Here is a 19607-nt window from a genome sequence, read left to right as displayed (position 1 = left end):
ACGTAACAGAAGAAATAATGCAACAAATTGTACAATTAAACAAGAATAATCAATAAAAAATTTATTTACTTACGTTTAAAATTAAATAATTATGGAATAATTATCTACATGATAAAACGTATCAGTTGTGCTAATACGACAGTTGATAGCAACAATTGAAATAATATAACAATTACACAAATAATATGTAATTAATAATACAACATAATACATGAAATAATTGGTAATAGTAACAATAATACAACGTATTATTTAAAATGATACGTAATAGTATCGATAACACAACGGATAAATTCCAAAAAATTTTACTACACTAAATAAATTTATAAATATCTAAATTATTTAAATAAATATAAAACTTAGACTTTAAATCATAGAAAATTATAAAAAATCGAGAAAATACAAATACTCTTTTAAAAATAATAATTAAATATTTTAAAATACCAAAAAATTATTTAACTAGTATCAAAAGTTTACGGTCATTACAGACATGGATTTAAGGAAGTCTTTGAAGAATAGTCTAATCCTTCATAGATTATTTGGCATAATCGTCATTTCTCGAGACCATGGTGAGGACATTGGATGAGAAGATCCTTAAATTTATCAAAGTACTTCTAGAATGGCTCTCCCGGGATAATTTTAAAGTTTTGAATGTTGTTTCTAAGCTTTCTTGTTTTATGAATTGGGAAAATTCTCTTGAGAAAAATGATGACAAATTCATCCCAAGTTGAGATGAAATTTGAGGGTAAGCTATACAACTATTTTTTTGCCTTGTCCTTGAGAGCAAATGGAATAAATCTGAGTTTGATCGCATCTTTAGTTAATTCTCTCATTTTAATCATAATGCACACTTCCTTAAAAATATAAGCAACTTCAGTTTCATTTCCTAAAAATTTTGGAAGCATGTTTATGTAGTGCGGTCGAAGCTCAAAATTAGTTCCATTTGCTTCGAGGAGTCTTATGCAAGAAGGGATTTCATTCCTAGTAGGATAGCATATATCTTGGAGAACGGGTTAATTAGCCATTTCTTCAATTGGCTCAACACGAATTAAGCGATTAGTATTATCCCTAATCCACGCTCTCATACACCAAAAAAATTTTTTTTTTAAGAAATATAAGAGTTGGAGTTTTTTTATTAAAAGATTATAAGACAAAAATAAGAAAAAGGAAAACCTTACTAAAACAAATCAAAACAATCACTTTTGTCAATCACCCTAAATTCTAGGGTTAAAGCATAACTCAGCTAGACCAGTTCCTAACCAAAAACTCCTTTAGTGAAAAGATCAAAGTTTACTCAGTCAATTAGCCAGGTAAGAATAGTACTAGAGGAAGATTAAAGATCGATTAAGTATCTCGTTCCTTGCGAAGTGCCCCCTAAATTTTGCCTTAGACACCAACGGATTTAAGTAAACTTAAACTGGTTCACTTAAGGATTTCTTGTTCCTTAATGAGCTCGAGTCTTTAGGGGCCAATGTCTAATGAGTTTTAAAGAGACTTGGGTTTGTATAGTGAGGAATTAATGATGTGTAGGCTAAGGAAAGAATGATAAAATCTCTCACCTTATCTTGATTAGGGGGTTTTGTCTTTAAAAATATTTTTAAGTGTGTGTCAAATCAAGATGCTCAAATCACTTGAGTGAATTCCTACTAACTATATGCAATGCAACCCTTATGAATTAAAATCGATTACAAAAAGATGATAAAAAGTAAATCATTGTTTTTTTATGGTCGACAATCAAAAAAAAAGTGAGAAGGGAGATATTGTTTGAATTATTATCTTGTTAGTAATTATTCAAGTGTAGGGTGAATTTTATTATGGTCGGCGAATTTTTTTTTAAGTCCTACTTGTCTCAAATTGTGAAGACTAACTAGAGGGTGAATTGAAAATACTAAACAGAAGACTTACCTCAAGCAAATTTTCAAATCCTCGATCTCTAATCTGTGATCTTCAAGCTCCATGTGGTTCCTTCACAAGAAAACACACAAGTTAAAGAACCAAAATAATTAAAATCCAACTAAAACACTTTCCCCGGCAACGACGCCAAAAACTTGACGGGGCATAAATGATGTCGAAAAGTTACAAGTGCACAACCAATCAAGTTATAGTATAAAACGTCATCGATCCCACGAGGAAGGTGTTTGTAAGAGATAATTAGAATCGGTTCTTATGTTGTGTGCGTGACAAATAGGGAAATAGGGGTGATGATTGAGTATGATTGTGGAGAGATATGATGAGTGCTATAAATATATGCAAAATAATAAAATGAAATTGAGAGGAGAGAAAGGAATCAAAGAAAATAAGAGGAAAGAAAATGAAAAATCAAGAAAGAAAAGAAAATTCAAGAAAGTTAAGATGAAGAATTTAATTAAAGATATAAGGAATCTAGAACTGAATCAACTAGCTAATTTCAATTATAAATTATGAACCATTCTCTTTTATCACATTTTATCTTAGATTATTAAGAATAGACTATCAAACCATTTAAGAAAAGTATAACCTATCAAATTATCATCTAAGCGAAAATAATATTCATGAAAAGAACAACAACTAGATAGTAATTCTAGAATTCATAAGTATAACCTATCAAAAATAATATTCATGAAAAGAACAACAACTAGATAGTAATTCTAGAATTCATAAGTATAACCTATCAAACCACTCAAGATAAGCATAGATTATCAATAGTAATTCTAGAATTCATAAGTATAACCTATCAAACCACTCAAGATAAGCATAGATTATCAAATTCTTATTCTACCAATTAGCTCTTTAGTTGATTATCATAGATATGATCATTTTAAGTGCAAGAGAAGAATTCGTATAATATAAAGGAAATTAAACTAGTTTCATACAATTCTAAAATTCCTACAAGAATTAATTTCACATTTTAAGAATAAAAAACAAGAAATAAAATAAAAAGAATAAGAACTAATTACAAAGATGAAAAATGAGAACAAAGAAAATTACACTATGAACAAGAAATAATCTAACTAAAATGCAAAAGATCATAAATGAAAAAACTAATAAGCAATAAGAAAAGAAAATATTATAAAGAAATAAAATAGAAAATAATAGCAAACCTTCACGTTGATCTTCATCTTCATCATCATCATCAAATAAAGAGAATAAAATATGAAGAGGTGAAATTTTTTTATTAATTGCAACAAAAAGTTATAATTTTGGAAGGTCTTCTAAATTAAGAATAACTCTCCTCTCCAAATAGAGTTACAAAATTTTTTACACCCTTAAACCCTCACTCTCTACCCCTATTTATAGTAAACATCCATGAATGTGAACCCTTGGATCAATGCTTATCCATAAGACCTCCATTTCCGGTCTTTAATTCATAACAGACTCGTCAGCATCGATGCAGGCATCGATGTTGGCATCGATGCCACCATCGATGCCGGCATCGATGGCTAGCCTTCTCCAATTGTTGCCCGCAGATTTTCTTCTTCCATTAGCTTTGGGCTTGGGCTTTTTGGCTCTTTCATGTATTCTTCATTTAATACATGGGCTTTGTTGAGAGATATGATTGTTGGGCTTTATTTTTTGATTAACCTGCAATTAAAGATAAAATTATTAGTGACATATTTATTCATATAAAATAGATAATGAGGGTATAAAATTTTAATAAAATATGATTATCAATATCACATAGAGAAAGACGCTCGTACAAAGTCAATATGCTAATGGATCACACGTGTACGTGCACTTGCAATGTACAACAATTACAATTGATTCCTAGTTCACATGTTGTTGCAGCTTGCTCTGATCTACAGGGTGGTGCGAGGATTTCGCATTATGAATTCGTCGCAAATTGGTATTCAACTTACAACTATCAACAAACGTATAATGACGGGCCACAGATATTACCTCCATTGTATAAAAGATCGGCTGGGCGCCCCCATTTTTTCGTACGAATTAGAAATTCTATGGATGACGATCGAGAATGAATTAGAAGGAAAAATAAGTATAGTAGATGCGATCAACCGCGTCACAACAAAAGAAGTTGTCCAGCTAAGATTAGGCGTTGATTTTTAATGTTAATGTTTGGTCACATGTGACATTCGTATTTGTAATATGTAGCGTTCTGTACTATGTTTGGTATATAATTTTATTGTTTGATGTAGAATTAATCCTGGTTCACATAGCACTTTCGTTTGTTGTAATATGTAGCATTTTGTACTATGTTTGGGATATAATTTTATTGTTTGATTTCTAATTAATCCTGGTTCAGATTACACATTCGTTTGTTATAATATGTAGCTATATCCATTATGGATCCAGGACCGATACATGGCGACGTTTTGTACCTCCAGGCGAGTTATTGTTCAGATCTTATTAGCTCGGGACAGGTAAAACGTTATATATAAAAATATTCCTTATTTTTGGCACTAAATTTAATTTTTCTCAATATACCTAATCAATTTTGTTTAATCTGTAGCTTGTACCAGACATTACCATGGTCGATCATTCACAGAGTCATTCGGCTTGGGTCCTCCACGATGAGAGAGTACTAGAGTTGATAGCTCAAGCCGGGTTTCGGGAGTGTTCGGCAGTGCGATATATTAGGCTTGATTGGCCGCTTATAAGTGCACTTATTGAGAGGTGGCAGACAGAGACTAACACCTTCCACATGCACATAGGGGAGTGTACTATCACATTACATGACGTAGCCGTCATACTTGGGCTCCACATCGATGGTCCGGCAGTTACGGGCACCGATGACCATAATTGGGCTGAAGTATGTGCTAGGCTTCTTGGCACCTTCTTCGTGGGATCGATATCTTTTTATACTATAACTTGATAAATTGTGCACTTGTAATTTTGGTACTCAATTAAGAGAATACTTGGGCTCCGCATCGATGGTCCGGCAGTTACGGGCACCGATGACCATAATTGGGCTGAAGTATGTGCTAGGCTTCTTGGTCAGGTACCCGACTTGAGAAGTGGTGCGATGAAGCTATCGTGGCTTCGTCAGACATTTCAGAGAGATATACCGGCAGATGCCTCCATTAAGACGCTTCAGTATCATCCTCGTGCGTACATATTGCACATGATAGGGTGCACGCTATTTTCTGATGCGATCAAGACTCTTGTACGTGCACGATGGCTGCCACTGCTAGAGGATTTTGGTGTATACGGTACATTATCATAAGGCAGTGCAGTGTTGTCATACTTATATAGAGAATTGGGTAGGGTACCCTTGATACAGAATAAAGAATTCAAGGGATGCTGCACATTGATAAAGATTTGGTCATGGGAGCGCATTCATATTGGACGACCTACTTTGCTTGTGCACCGTGACCTACAGGACCAGTTTCCTTCGGCATACATGTATAATTATTCACACAATTTTATTTATATTGAATTTGTACTCAAATATTCATTATGCCAAATAGGTATAACGTGCGGTACGCTTTGTATAAATCAGCGACGCGACATCGTGAGTTTTACCGTAATGAGCTTGATGGCCTCCAACACAAAAAGGTAAATATAAATCTCAAATCGTTATGAATATTATAGTTTTCTTTGTTGATACTGATAAATGTTTTATCTTATTTCAGTTCAAGTGGAGACCATATTCACCGTCGGAGCTCGATATGCATACTCTTGTACCTATCTGTCGAGATAGTCCCGACTTGTGGAGAACCAGAGTTCCATTGATTTGTTGGGAGATTGTGGAGATGCATGTCCCCGAGCGTGTGCTACGGCAATTTCTGCTCTCTCAGCATGTGTCGGATCTTATCGAGCAGATCGATCGTAGGCGACGACCTACATCGCATCGTACGGACTGGTCCGTACTCCGGACGGCCTACATAGACATATGGATTCACAAGTGAGATTTCTTACAGGATACGAGAGACACAACTGTTGACTATACTGCGTATATGCGCTGGTATTGGGATGTCACACGTAGATGGATCACGCGTGACCCAAGGCCATCAGCTGGACACCTGCCACGCCCACCGACAGATAGTTACGTACCTAGTGGGATGATCGAGAGAGATTATGTAAGTTTCTAAGCTAAATTAAAACAGTAATTTTTTTATTAAAATGTTATTTGCTAAATTGTGTATACATTGTTTAACTTTTAGGTCCGTGCTTTTGATAACATTGAAGTTGAGATTGATGAGCACATGCCTGAGATTCAGGATCCAGCGGCGTTAGGGGTCTTCAACAAGATCAAGCGGATAATAGCACAGGTGTTTCATAAGACTCATGTCGACGAGTTTGCAGGCCGTGAGGACAGGTCACAATCATTTGGGCAAATGTACACGTGACGACGTAGACCACGTGACGATGACGATGGAGCCGACACTTCGCATGTTGATGGAACCGGTACTTCTCAACCTCATACACAACCATATACTCAGATAAACGAGGCTCGTCGGCAAGAACGCAGGGAGCGGGGAAGAGTGAGGGGAAGGGGAAGAGAGGAAGGGGAAGGAGAGGAGGAGTTTTGGTTGTATGTTATCTTATTTTGTTGAAAATTATAACTTTTATGATTTTTCAAATACTATACTTTTGTGGATCAATTATTGTTTATATATGTGATCTCCGTGAGTATTGTTCGATTCATGTTTAATTCATGGCTGGATTTTAAGAATATTATTATAATTCAGTGTATATGAAATTAATTATTGTTCATAGTTGTATTTTCGTGATTATTGTTTGATTCAGTATATATTGTTTGATTCATGTAAATCGATTGATTCATGGTGAAAATTTCATGTATATTTTTGGATTGTATGTGTAGCTTTCGTGATTACGTTGAATATAAAAAACATGCACAGCCTGCTGTGCATGTTTTTAAAAACCTGATACTTCACGGGACTTCAATACCTGTGAAGTTGCAGTTCTCATTTTCCAGAGCGATTCTCTGAAAATAAGCTAAAACAACTTCACGGGACTTGAAGTCCCGTGAAGTTTTTTTTAACTTTCAAACTTCAAGGGACTTTAAGTCTCGTGAAGTTTAGCAACTTAAGAAAATAGCTGCTAAACTTTACGGGAGAAGATTGTGAAGTTTTTCACAAAAACCGACCTGGTTTCAGCGCTGAGGCTAAACCAGGTCGGTTTTTGAAAATAAAGGTCAAATAGGACAGTTTTTGGGATTAAATGTCCCAATAGGACGTTTTTGAAAATTTGTCCTAAAAGATACAAGAGGTAGAAGCATAAGAAAAGACGACGTTCAACCTTACCAGTTTTGAAATATTTATCAAGGAACAATGTGTCGTATGCGTATACTTCATGATTTCTCTGAGCACAAATAGTGAATATATATAAAATTTCATAGACTTGTCACTCATGTTTATTCTTGAAAATAAGGGTACTACAAATTCAAAAATCTAGTTGCAGATTATCATATAGGATGTACATCAGTTCATCCATAGGAAAGTCAGTCTTAACCCTAGATGGACACAGTGCAATTAAGAAGCAGGAGACTCTTGAGCATGCACTTTATCGGGGGAAGTACTTTTATCGGCACTGGACTTGTTATCAAATTCAATCCCATGGAATATAACTCTAGAAGACCTGTATTGACTTCCAAAGGCACTCCCAAATCCCCAACCAAGGCCAAGCCCTACACCACAACCTCCACCTTAACACAAGTCAAAAAACAATTTGAGCTCCAAGAAAGAATGTTCTAAGAAATATTGAAGAAATCAAGCCTTAGTGCATCAAACAGGACTTAATGTACCTGCACGCGAGAACTGCAAAAGTATTGCAGAGGCATTCCTGGAAAAAAAAATGGTAATGAGTCAGTAAGACACCTAAGCAAATAATAAATAACCCTTGGACAAAAGCTTAACTTCAATGAGTGCTTGCCAGATAAATAAACAGGACTTCCATATTTGCATGCACATGGACCTTTATTAGAATATGCTATTTAGAGTCTTAGACGGTAATCTATTATCACTTCTCCAGATCTAACTATTAACATGTAAAAGATAAAGTCGGTATGGTTCAATATTGACCTAACTTGTTTAATGCCTCAACAGGAAACAAAAGAACATACAAGTATGACTGGACGTAATATCCATGACCTGAAGTCACAAAGTTCTGAAAACCAATGCAAAGAAAAGAATGGAATATTTCAAGCATTTGGTATTATTGCATGTCGAGCAGGGACAGAGCCAGAGCTATCAGATTGCAAGCGCCGAACCTGAAATTTTAAAGCTCTTTTGCTTTTGCTTAACCCATTATGCTTCTCAAAATAAAACAATCAGAAATATTGATACAAAGTGTAACACAGCAAATAAGTTCTTTGCTCCTGCATCTCAGTGCCCAACCGGCTCGGAAATTCTAGCTCTATTGACAGTGACATGCCGCCTTAGTTGCAAAGACAAAGTCTAATATATAGTTATTCCTAAAATTTGGAAGATCCAATGAGAGGTTGAGCACACAAGAGAAGCCATTTGGACAAAAATCAAATCGTGCTTGGAAAATTCGCACTAGATTGTCTCTATCTAGTGATACTGTAGGATAAGTTATCCAAGGAGTTCCACTAAAGCTCTAGTTGTTTTAAGAGCAATCTAGAAAAGGATAATTACAGAAATTCCCCTCACATTTGTAGGGATCACAAAAATTGCTCGAGGTTTTTAAACTAACCCCCACCCACCCACCCACCCACAAATTAAATTTCGGGCAAATTGCACATGGACGCTCTATAGTACCACGTTGTGCCACTTATTATCCCTTAAGTTTGATACTGGCAGATACACTCCTGAGTGAAATTTTCTTGACTTTTTTACCCTCAAGGAGGTCTATCTACCAAAAAGCAAATTTTCCTTTCTCTTCATCCCTATCTCTCGTGCTCCCTCCTTTTTACCACGTGCAACCTCTCAGTCTTCTAAAGTCTCCAGATAATCCTTATCCAAATCAGATTTCAAAAAGATTGAGTTAAAAATTCATGAAAAACTTTTGGAAAATTCAGAATGGATTTAAACAACTCATCAGAACTCAATTCATTCTGGAAAACTTATGGAGTAAAAATACCTAACGATTCTGAACTTTACTATGATTCTCAGAATATAGTAACTTCATAAACCAGACATGGGATCAATCTTTCAGGCAAAGAAAACTTACACATAATACAAGATTTGAATACTAAAATTGAACAAGCAATGAAGAAAAGAAAATGTGGCATCTAAATGAAAGCATCTGTGTTTTCTGCTATTTGATATCTCCTTCGATACTTTGCTTAAAGTATCAATCAGAAGCTTCAACTGGTTATTCTCTGCCGAAGTTTGAAAAGGTTGATTACTACAATCATATATCTGCAAAACCTCCTACTTGCAAGATTTAACTTCATTGCGATATGGAATCTCTCCTTCTTTCTCCCAAATGAAGTACATTGCACCTGTTTTTCATCTCATAGAGTTTATTTTGATATACTACCAGATTGCTCTTTACTACAGCCATCATATAAAACCTGATCTCATTCTCATCATGCTTGTCAATTTGCCCTTTCAATTTGGATACACTTCATCCAGCCATGCTTCATCTTTTCGGCAACCAAGCACAACCCATGACTAATTGATCCCGATCGTCGAGTTCATAGATATCTCACGGGCAAATAGCTGACAATCGCAGCTTGTCTGCTTCTCCGAAATTGAATTGTTGATCCTCAAGAACTTGTTATATGCTTCTCAAATGTCTTCAGTTTTGCTGATTGTTTGGACTTTCAGTTCTGGGGAGATGCCCTTCATGAGTATTTGAGCAGGTAGAGTTATTCACCAATATCCACTTTTCATGAGGTCATGCTATTGTTGAGGGATAAGATTACCCATACCCGATATGTACCTTATTTATACCCACACCCATGCATACATATATTTATACATGTAATCAATTATATAAAACATAATTTAATTAAAACAATCTTCATGCACTTCTTGGACGTACACCCCACACTTAACGTTCACTTTCTAAAACTCATTGGATATGGATCAAGTTTGTTTTAGCCCATACCAAGTATAAAAAATGATATTACAAATATTTTTCCATACCCCCGCACCCTCATCAGTATGCATACTTATTCCCATTCAACATAAATCATGAACATCATCAAAGGATCTGGCTTCATGAAGTATACAAGTGATAAAGTAAAATTGGAGGGAGGCGGAAAGGAGAAAAATGAAGAAGAGAGTTTCTTTTAATTTGCAGATAGACCCCCTTAGAGCAAAAGAGTTAAAAAAAATACTCATTCAACACGTGTATATCTGCCAATATCAAACTCAAGAGGTAATAAATGGCACAACGTGATACTACAGGGGTCAATGTGCAATTGATCCTTACATTTTCCATCTAACTGGGCCCATTAGTATAATGAGACCCATCTAACGACAAAGTTTATTAACAATGTGGATCCTTAACTGTGTTCTTGTTTGAGTTCATACACACTAGAGATCAATTAAAGTATAAGTTACCAATACAAAGCCTTTCATAGATTTTCTGACGGAGACTCGAATATGGAATGATCTCCCTCACTACTTATAACTATGTAAACTGTTTAATGACAAAGGTTTGTTAACAATGTATATTCGGACTTATGCTCTTGGTTTTAGACTTTTGAGTTACACGCACTATTAGAGATCAACTGAAATATGAGGATATAGTTACGAAGTCTGTCCCCCTCACTGCTGATAATGATGTGGTAAATGTGTCATAATACATACAAGTAGAGAGAGAAATCAAAATATATATGAAACAAAGTATTGAACTTCCAGATGCTACAGGTCCAATAAAGTTTCCTCCACAATGTTTGACTTCAGCTCCACAAAACTAACTAAATTTATTTCTAAATTTCCTAAAACCGCTAGGGGTTTGTCTGCACTGAAGCTGTACCTGAACCATGCTCAAATGGTTTCATCACTAGTTAACATTATTGAATATGTGATGATATGGAATCAATTGTTTCCATTGATTCCACGTATGCACCAAGTGACAAACTCATAACTTATTGCACCTATGATGAACAATTGGAGATGAAAGAATCAGTTTAGCTCCACAAGATATGGATGATATTGTTAGTAAGACACAACGTCAATTAGGATTAAGGTAGTGCTTATGAAGCATTTCCCATAAGTTGCCAAAGAAAATGCCATTTATGACAAGTTTGGAATAGAAATGATAAAAGACATCCATTGAGAGTAACTATCAAAAGGGAAAAGAAGTGAAACTGTCCATGTAGAGTGCATGAATGCTTGAGGATACTAGGACAGAAGCTTTTGCTATAAATATTCCAAGAAGGTCACATCACAATTGCGAGAAGCCTCATAAGATTTTACAATTAAATTCTTATTGGCTTTTAAAAAGGTGAGTAGAACTAGTAGAAATATCCCCAATATTTACCTAAATTCATTGAAAAGCAAGATCAAGAAAGTACCCTAAATTATATTGCATGGGTAATTCTATTTGGAGCCATACCATTGTCGTACCCGTCACCAACACCGAAACTTCAATGGACACTCCTTGGGTATTTGCATACACTTACTCAAATGTGTACTCAATTATCTATACATGTTTTAATTTAAAGAAAAAACTCATGCTTCTTGGCATATATCATACACTTCACATGCAATATTTGAAACTCGTTGGATATAAGATGGGTTGGTTTCATCTCGTACCAGCCCAAAACTATTTTCTAATATAGATCTATACAAGCAATTTTCTAATATAAGATGGGTCTTTTGGACATAAGATGGGTCTTTTGGACATCGAGTTAAAACACAAGCAATTTTCTAATATAGATCTATACAATAAAATAAACATATAAATATATAAGAAATTTATTTCATAGCATGTGAGTCATTATTATATATACATGTATGTGTAACTTTGTTCCCATACCCTGTATTTTACAAATTTGTCGTGTCCCACACCCGTACTGTACCCATACCCATGTCAAGTTAAAAGATCTAAGAAAAATGCTTTGGATATAATTTATGGTTAGATAAAAGAGCAATATCAAAAAATTAGGGAGCATACTCAAATTTATTTGAATATAAATCAGAGAATTAGGATGGTAAGTGAAATTGAAAAACTACCCCCGATTGTACCTCAAATTTTAAGATCGTTCTGATGTTTTGGTTCCCTGGTGACAGGTTGTTAAGACCCTTGTTTAAAAGAAAAGCCGGTTTTATAGTATTACTATGTGCAATTGTTAAAGATGTTAATAATTAGATTGTATGTAGCATAGCGAGTTTCTAAAAGAGAATAAAGAAAGTTGTGTTTGGTTTTTGAAGAATTTATTTGAATGTATAAGTCCATGGAAGAACATGGTGGTACCTCTGAAGCACAGATTCGCCCCCGGAGGCCACGAATCCGTGTCCAACTCGAATCGGACACGGATTAGTCACGACACGTGCACGACACGTGTCAGACACGGTCAATCCGTGTCCGACACGGGTCAACGATCAAATTAGGCTCAGACACAATCAAACGAGCTCGGACACGGCTCGGATTCGCCGAAGGCCGATTCATTCGAGTTGCGGGTTTGGTTGTTAAAATACAACCCGAACCATTCGATTAAAAAACTCATCCCTATTTCTAAAATCTCCTGTTCAATTCGATCCTCAGCTGACTCAAACGAAAGAAAAAAAGAAAAAACCCTAACCCTAACCCTAATCCTCTCTCTCAATCTCTCAACTCACTCATGTTCGATTTGATCACCTCCGCTGTTCCGACCCGATCCCGCCAACCGCTCTGCTGTTCTGATCCGATCCCGCCGAACTACTCCTCCTTCCTCCGACTCCTCAAATCCACCCTCCATTCCTGTTTGGTGAAAAATTTGTAAATTAAAAAATGAAAGAAGTGAATGTGATTTTATTCTCTCTAACTGCTTAGAAAAAGAATGTTTACAACTCTCTCAATCTCAATTATAATTTGGATTTCCCGATTACAAAAGAGACAAGAGTTGATCTGAATTCTCTCCTTTGTTAAAACTGGGTTCTTCACGGTAACGATGGAGTGCCTCCCTCGAATGCTCGCATCGAGTTTGCTCTCCGTTGACGATCCGTACGTCTCTTTTTACTGGAACGATTTAAGGAACTCTTAACGAGTTTTAAGAACTCAGAACGAATTCAAACTCTTGTAAAAGAGTTGATTGATCTTAACCGTAATTGGTTAGACAAGCCAATGACGAAGAAAGCTCCAAGAATCTGCTACTGAGAAGATGATCCGAAGAAGCCGATCTCTAGATCTCCAAAATACTCAAAGATCCAAAAGATTTTCCCCTTTTTTCTGAACTAAGCTGATCTTAACCGTAATTGTGATCCCCTCATATCGTGGGAAACAGTTTTGAAACCGTTCAGCTCGTGTTTGAACGAGTCAAACGCAAAATTCGCGTTCTGACGTGAATTCTGCGTTCAAACGTAGTGTCTGAAAGCTCGAACGCAGTGCTCGAACGCAGCGTCTGGAAGCTCATTTGTAGCAATTAGATGTTGTGTTTGCAGCAATTTGGAAGCTGCGTTTGTGATGCGTTAGTGGCTGAGCTTGAGTTGCGTTTGCGCTACGTTAGCGGCCGAGCTTGAGTTGCGTCAACGGCTAAAAACGCTGCATCTTGATGCTGATACGCGGGGAATACTTCCGCGTCTTGGTTTTAAGAGACCGTCGATTTGTAGTCTCTTTCTGTCAAAGCGTTACAAAGATCGTCATTTTGTAATCTTTGCTTTAGCTCTTTGATACATGAGAGTAGTCAGATTGTAACTCCCGATGTTGATTGTGAAGGTTGTTGATTAGAGCTTTCATTGATTATTGTGAAGGTCGTCAGATTGTAACCTTCACCGATCTACGTGAAAATCTTCAAATTGTAGTCTCCTGAAAATCGTCAAATTGTAGCTTCCATCATCGGTGTTTGATGGGGATCAACTATCTATAGTAATTTTTAGACAGCCTACAATTCCTCCTCCCCGTCCAGCACAACCACCACCAATATCATCATCATCTCCTCTGGTTTTTGAGTTCGAGCAGCAGCCCAGTATCATATTATTATTATCATAAATCTGATGGAGAAAGTTACTCATTTATACTAAATCGAGATTTTCTTATTACGTTCCATCTATATATAATAATAATTTTAAAAAAAATCATTGTCGTATCCCCGTATCCTATTTTTTGGATTTTGCCGTATCCCGTATCCGTGTCTGTGTCGTATCCGTGTCTCGTGTCCCGTATCCATATCCGTGCATCATAGGGTGGTACTTTCATTAGTCATAGACTAAGAAACATACTCTTTATAATTGTTTTAGTAAGCCATATATTTTTGTCAATGTTAACTTGGATTTCATCTGTAAGCAGTCTGAAATTTGTCCGGTGTTGCTCATGTAAGAGACGATATAGTAATGCTCGCTAAGCTTGTCCCCAAAGATTAATTTACTTTTCTTTGTCAAATAGTTATATCGATCAAGATTGCAGACCTCAGTTATCGTGCTTTTAGGGCTAATACCAAATCTACTGTATAGCGAGTTCGTAAGTATCTTGTAAACATAGGACATCACGTCATTACCTGTTCTCTTAGCTTCTTGTCTACTCTCGAATATGGTGGAAACAAAGCTCTCGAAAGGGCACCTGTTCTCTTAGCTTCTTGTCTACTCTCGAATATGGTGGAAACAAAGCTCTCGAAAGGGCTGCTATTCTTCTTTTCAAACAAGTAGCCTGAGTATGGTGGAAACAAAGCTCTCGAAAGGGCTGCTATTCTTCTTTTCAAACAAGTAGCCTGAGAGAGGAATGCTTGGTTGACCCAATGACCATTGTTTTACATATCACTTAGCAAGGTTTAGAAATTAGTACGAAGGCAAGGAGCTCAAGGATGTGTTCTATGGAATTGTGTAAGATCACCTACAACTACGGTTTTTGATGGAATTATGGAGAAGCTGAAGGCGAAAAATAAAGGTGCATTCAAGCAACTAAATTAAGAATTATTACAAGGGTTCAATAGTCAAGGTATCAGATCCGTACTATCTTTAACTCCAACATTTTTTTGAATATGATATTTCGGTATCTTTTACGAGTGGATTTAATAGCAAGACAAAAAAATCTCTCTCAGAATGTTGGATATGATGTGTCGATAAGCAATGAAGAGATTACACAAAACATGAAGAAAATACAATAAATAGAAGAAAGACGAATTTATGAGAAATTACAAATTGTAAGGAACCAAATATAGCAAACCCTTTTGTCAGTGGTTGACTTTATAAGGTATGTCGGCAAAATAAAAGGTAGGCGTTGACTTGAATGAAAAACCACATGGTAGTAGGATGTGGCAATTATCTGAACCCCATTTAGACATGCATATGGTACCATTATAAAGCAGAGGAAACTTGAAAATTGTTTTCATAAGGATTACACTAAAGAATCTTACACTAATCCATCTCATTCCACACATGTTTCTTAGCTTGATGTTGGTGAGGGAAATGTGAGCTTCCATTGTATAGGGAAAAAATTAAGTAGATCTAGGTAAGCAAGCTAGATAAAGTTTCTAGTAGTTCCACTTGAAAAAGTAGTAGTTGTCTACATTGTATCCATCATTGTGGAGGGTGAAAATATAACAAAAAAGAACAGGCATGAATCCTTGATCAAGGTTTTAAATGTCGGACATGTCGGCCGACATATCGGTTTGAGGGCTTGACCGATACGACATGGACATTTTCAACTCGTATGTCGATTTTTAGGGCCAAATCGGAAATATCAGGGTCATATCGGGCATATCGATCTATTTTTTAGCTTTGAAAAATCAGCCGATATGGTACTTTTTTTAAGATATGTTTTTTGTTATCGGATTTGGGTTTAGTGATAAATACCCAAACCCGTTTGACCCGTTCTCATGTTTAAGGGTTTCTTATGAACCCAATAGAAAGAATTTATGAACCCAAATCCATATATTATTTACTTTTTTATATGTTTAGTCTATAGAATTTATAAAGTATGCTTATATTAAATTTATGAATGCTTAGATTACATTTAGGACATGATATTATACATATGCGCACTACCCGATATAACAATCTGATATTTAGTCAATGTCCTCCGATATATCCCCGATTTACGCTATCCGACATGGATTTCAGCCATCTGATATGAACCCGACATCTGACATTTAAAACATTGTCCTTGATTGATGAAAACCTTAACAAGGGAAGAGCTAGCAAAACACCTCAACATCGAAGAAGAGGGAGATAAAACACATGCATATTAGTTCACAAGATGGTTTTAGAACTAAGAAAACTTTAAATATTGGAGGAGTCATCACAATTCGATAAAGGGCAAAAGTTAAAGGTGGGAAAAGATTGCATGTACCAGCACCTACCATGGGAAGAGAAGAGACATATTGAGTTAATGTAAACAACTATTTGTGAAACAGACGTGTAATAGAAATTGTTTTTGAAATTTATAATTTCATGAAATTGCCTTAATTAATTGTCTATGAAGGTTATTGTCTCTAACACTATATTTTTGTAACATGCTGAAATCAAAGTCCAGGAAATTTGGATTAATTGCTCCCCAAATTTGTACAAATTTTGCATTGACAACCTTGTTCTCTTCTCATCAGTCTTCGGTGCAATTGACAAAATGATCTACATTCACACAATGTTAGCATAACACTCCTTTTCCTTATTTTTCATTGACATAAATTAGCTAATGAGAGTGATAGTGGTATTTATAAGAGGTAATTTTCTTGATCAAACTTACTAATTAGTTTTCCGGCCGAAAAAAAAAGAAACAAAAAGAAGAAGAAATTTGCTTCTTTCTTATCTTAAAAACAAGAGATGGAGAATTTAAAAAGAAGGGCAGGGAAAAGTTAGTTTTTAAACCTCCAATGCATCATTTGCGATTCCTACAGCTTACGAGATTTTCTTAATTTAACCAGAAAGATGTATCTTCTGGACGTGAAAAGTTTCCTAAGCTTAGAACGTTGTACAGTTGGTGACGTCTAATCCAATCTGGAAACCCATTTCAACATCATAAAGTATTCTTATCCTACAAGAAAGATCATTAATCCATCGAAAAAGTTTCAATTTGTCATATCTGCAGAAAATAATATTTGAACAGAAGCCTACATGTTATTTTGGAATTTCCTGCAGATATCCTATTAAGTACCAAATTGAGAAATGCTGTCAAGAAATTATACAAGATAGAAAGAATCCATTACAAGAATTAAGGGCCTATGTAAAATACAAGGTTGAGCAAAGTTAAGCGTACACCAAGCATAAACAGTCCTCTCATACCTGAATAAACTCTCAGAACAGTTTTAGCCTTCATCACAAGTTATACTATATCTATAACTATTAGTATAAAATCGCACTAAATCTACTCTAGTGCGTAGTTCTATGCCTTCACTGAAATGACTAATCTCCCTTGAAAGGTCAACAATCGAGAAAATTGTCCATACTTCTCACTCAAATCATTTCTACTGTCATAATTCCAAAGCCCTAACGCCTCGTTTGGTACGCGGGAATAGAGTCAAGTGAGAATGGAAAGAATGTAGGAATGGAATGGAATAGATGTGGGAATGGAATGCAAATTCTCATTCTCATGTTTGGACGCGTTTAAGGAATGAAACGGGAATGACAATCTTATTCTCATTCCCACGTTTGGTATCATTTGTTCACAAGTGAGAATAAAATTTAGTTTTCTAATAATGTCCCTACCAAAACATAGAATTTTAAAAACATTAAAAATATTTTAAAAATGACTAAATAATTTATTTTTTAGAAAAATGAGTTTTATAGAAATGATATTTTTTCCTTAGAGAAATAAATTTTCATGTAATAGTTATATTTTGGCACACCGTCTCGATAACAATTTTGGATTTTTGGCTTACAAATTGAAAATAATTTTCATAGAAATTATTTTTAATTATAAATAATTATAATTTTACTTTTCTAACTTTTAGTGCTACATGTCTATTATTTTTACGAGTAACTAATGTTACTAACATCATTGTGCACTAGTGAAGAGAAGAATGCCTCAGAGATATCGCATATAGTCAAAAAGTTATTTTTATCTATATGCCAACAATATTGCAAAAAAAGAACGTGATAAAATAGTTAAAACATCAAAATTGTATAAAAAATGTGTCTACTAAATCATGAATAATTGGGCACTCTTCACAACATCTCCTGCTAAAAGAAATTTTGAGATTTCACGTTTAAGGGAAAAATAAAGGGAAAAAAATAAAAAAGTGCAATTTATCATCCATATGTCCAAAATTGATATAAACGGTAGTGTCTATAGTCGACAGAATTTTATTAAAAGATATTGGAACTATGGCACATATCAGAGATTTATTAAAAAATAACATCACAAGGTATTGAAACTAGGTAAGGTCGGTGGTATATAAATTAACTTAGGAACAATGTTTGTATATTATATTCATGCTTATATTTATTTGTATATTTGTACTAGTAGCTTAAGATAAGATAATTTTTAATAAAAATAATTTTCATATGGAAATTTATATCTATTTGTATCTTTTATGGAGGGTATAATTGGAAATTATTTGATTATTTTTATTCCCACTTAAGTGGGATTATCAATTCCTTGTTGAATGATTGGGAATGACAATTCCCACATAAAGTGGGAATTGATAAGAAGTGAGAATTTCAATTCTAACATCAAAAAATGCATCGTGTTTGGTACATAGGAAAAAAAAAGTTGGAATTGTATTCCATTCTCACTCATTCCCGCGTACCAAACGAGCCCTAAATGTTTGGTTATCATGTCGTCATTTTTTAAGGGAAAACATAAGAAACGTGGTTATATAAGAAGGTCGTGAGTCCCACCATGTTATACACTTCGTGGAGAATTTCAAACAATCTGATGAAACTTCTCTTCACATATAAAACAATCTTAAGAGGAAGATATATCCAATAATGCATATTCAGGTACTAGATTCGCAGAACTTAAAGAGTAAGGAGTGAACCTCCGAATCCCCATCCAACTCCAAAACCACAGCCCACGCCAAAACCTGAAACAAATAATAAAAAACTAAATATTAAGAATCTAAAACTGAAAAAGAACCCCAAGAAAGAGGGGGGGAAATCCCACAAAGTACCGAATCCAACGCCGGTGCCTGTGAAGTTAGTGAGAACCATTCTTCAGGGCTAAAAGAAGCAGTCCGACTTGAAACCCTAAACAATAAATTAACATATTTCCAATTGAAATCCCAGAACTTTATCGTCAAAATGCAGTCAGGTTATCCAAAAAAAACAAAAAAAAATCTGGGAACTGAAGTAGAAGTAAATAGATATTGGGGAATTTACCAGATTTAGCTCTTGGATGGTCGTGTCGGATACTCGATATTCTGCCTTGCTCGTGGAAGGTGTCGTAATTTCGGTGGAGATAAAGAAAGGAAGAGAGTGAGAGATTCGGGCTTTGGTGCCGATTTCGCCCTCACGAAGAATCTGGTGAGTCAGCATGCGGGTAAGCTTCGGGAACACACAACTTATCCTGTTCCGTTGATGTGGTTAGGTCTGAGTCGTTGATTTCAACCGGGGAGCTTTGGATTTGACTTGTAGCTAGTATTCTACCCCTGCTGGTCTCGGACCAGCCTTCCGTTTTTAATGTAACTCAGCATCTTAGTTTATAAGGTTTGGTTA

The 19607-nt window shown here is 35.3% G+C and overlaps 1 long non-coding RNA gene across 4 annotated transcripts; it reads right to left on the bottom strand.

Annotated features, from left to right (window-relative positions):
- On the bottom strand, positions 3543 to 19404 carry LOC109834394. Of its 4 annotated transcripts, none has more exons than XR_002245555.1 (4): positions 19272 to 19404; positions 19064 to 19139; positions 18932 to 18976; positions 3543 to 3561 (listed from the first exon to the last, which is right to left on the bottom strand). It is a non-coding gene; the product is annotated as an uncharacterized LOC109834394 (long non-coding RNA). The 4 variants fall into 4 exon arrangements; XR_002245554.1 differs by lacking the exon at positions 3543 to 3561 and adding an exon at positions 7259 to 7705; XR_002245552.1 differs by lacking the exon at positions 3543 to 3561 and adding an exon at positions 7259 to 7743 and having other exon boundaries at positions 19272 to 19402.

The sequence above is a fragment of the Asparagus officinalis genome, chromosome 3 (assembly GCF_001876935.1).
Source record: "Asparagus officinalis chromosome 3, Aspof.V1, whole genome shotgun sequence".
Lineage (NCBI taxonomy): Eukaryota > Viridiplantae > Streptophyta > Magnoliopsida > Asparagales > Asparagaceae > Asparagus > Asparagus officinalis.
Note: the sequence above shows the minus strand (reverse complement) of the source record. Positions and strands in the feature narration are given on the sequence as shown.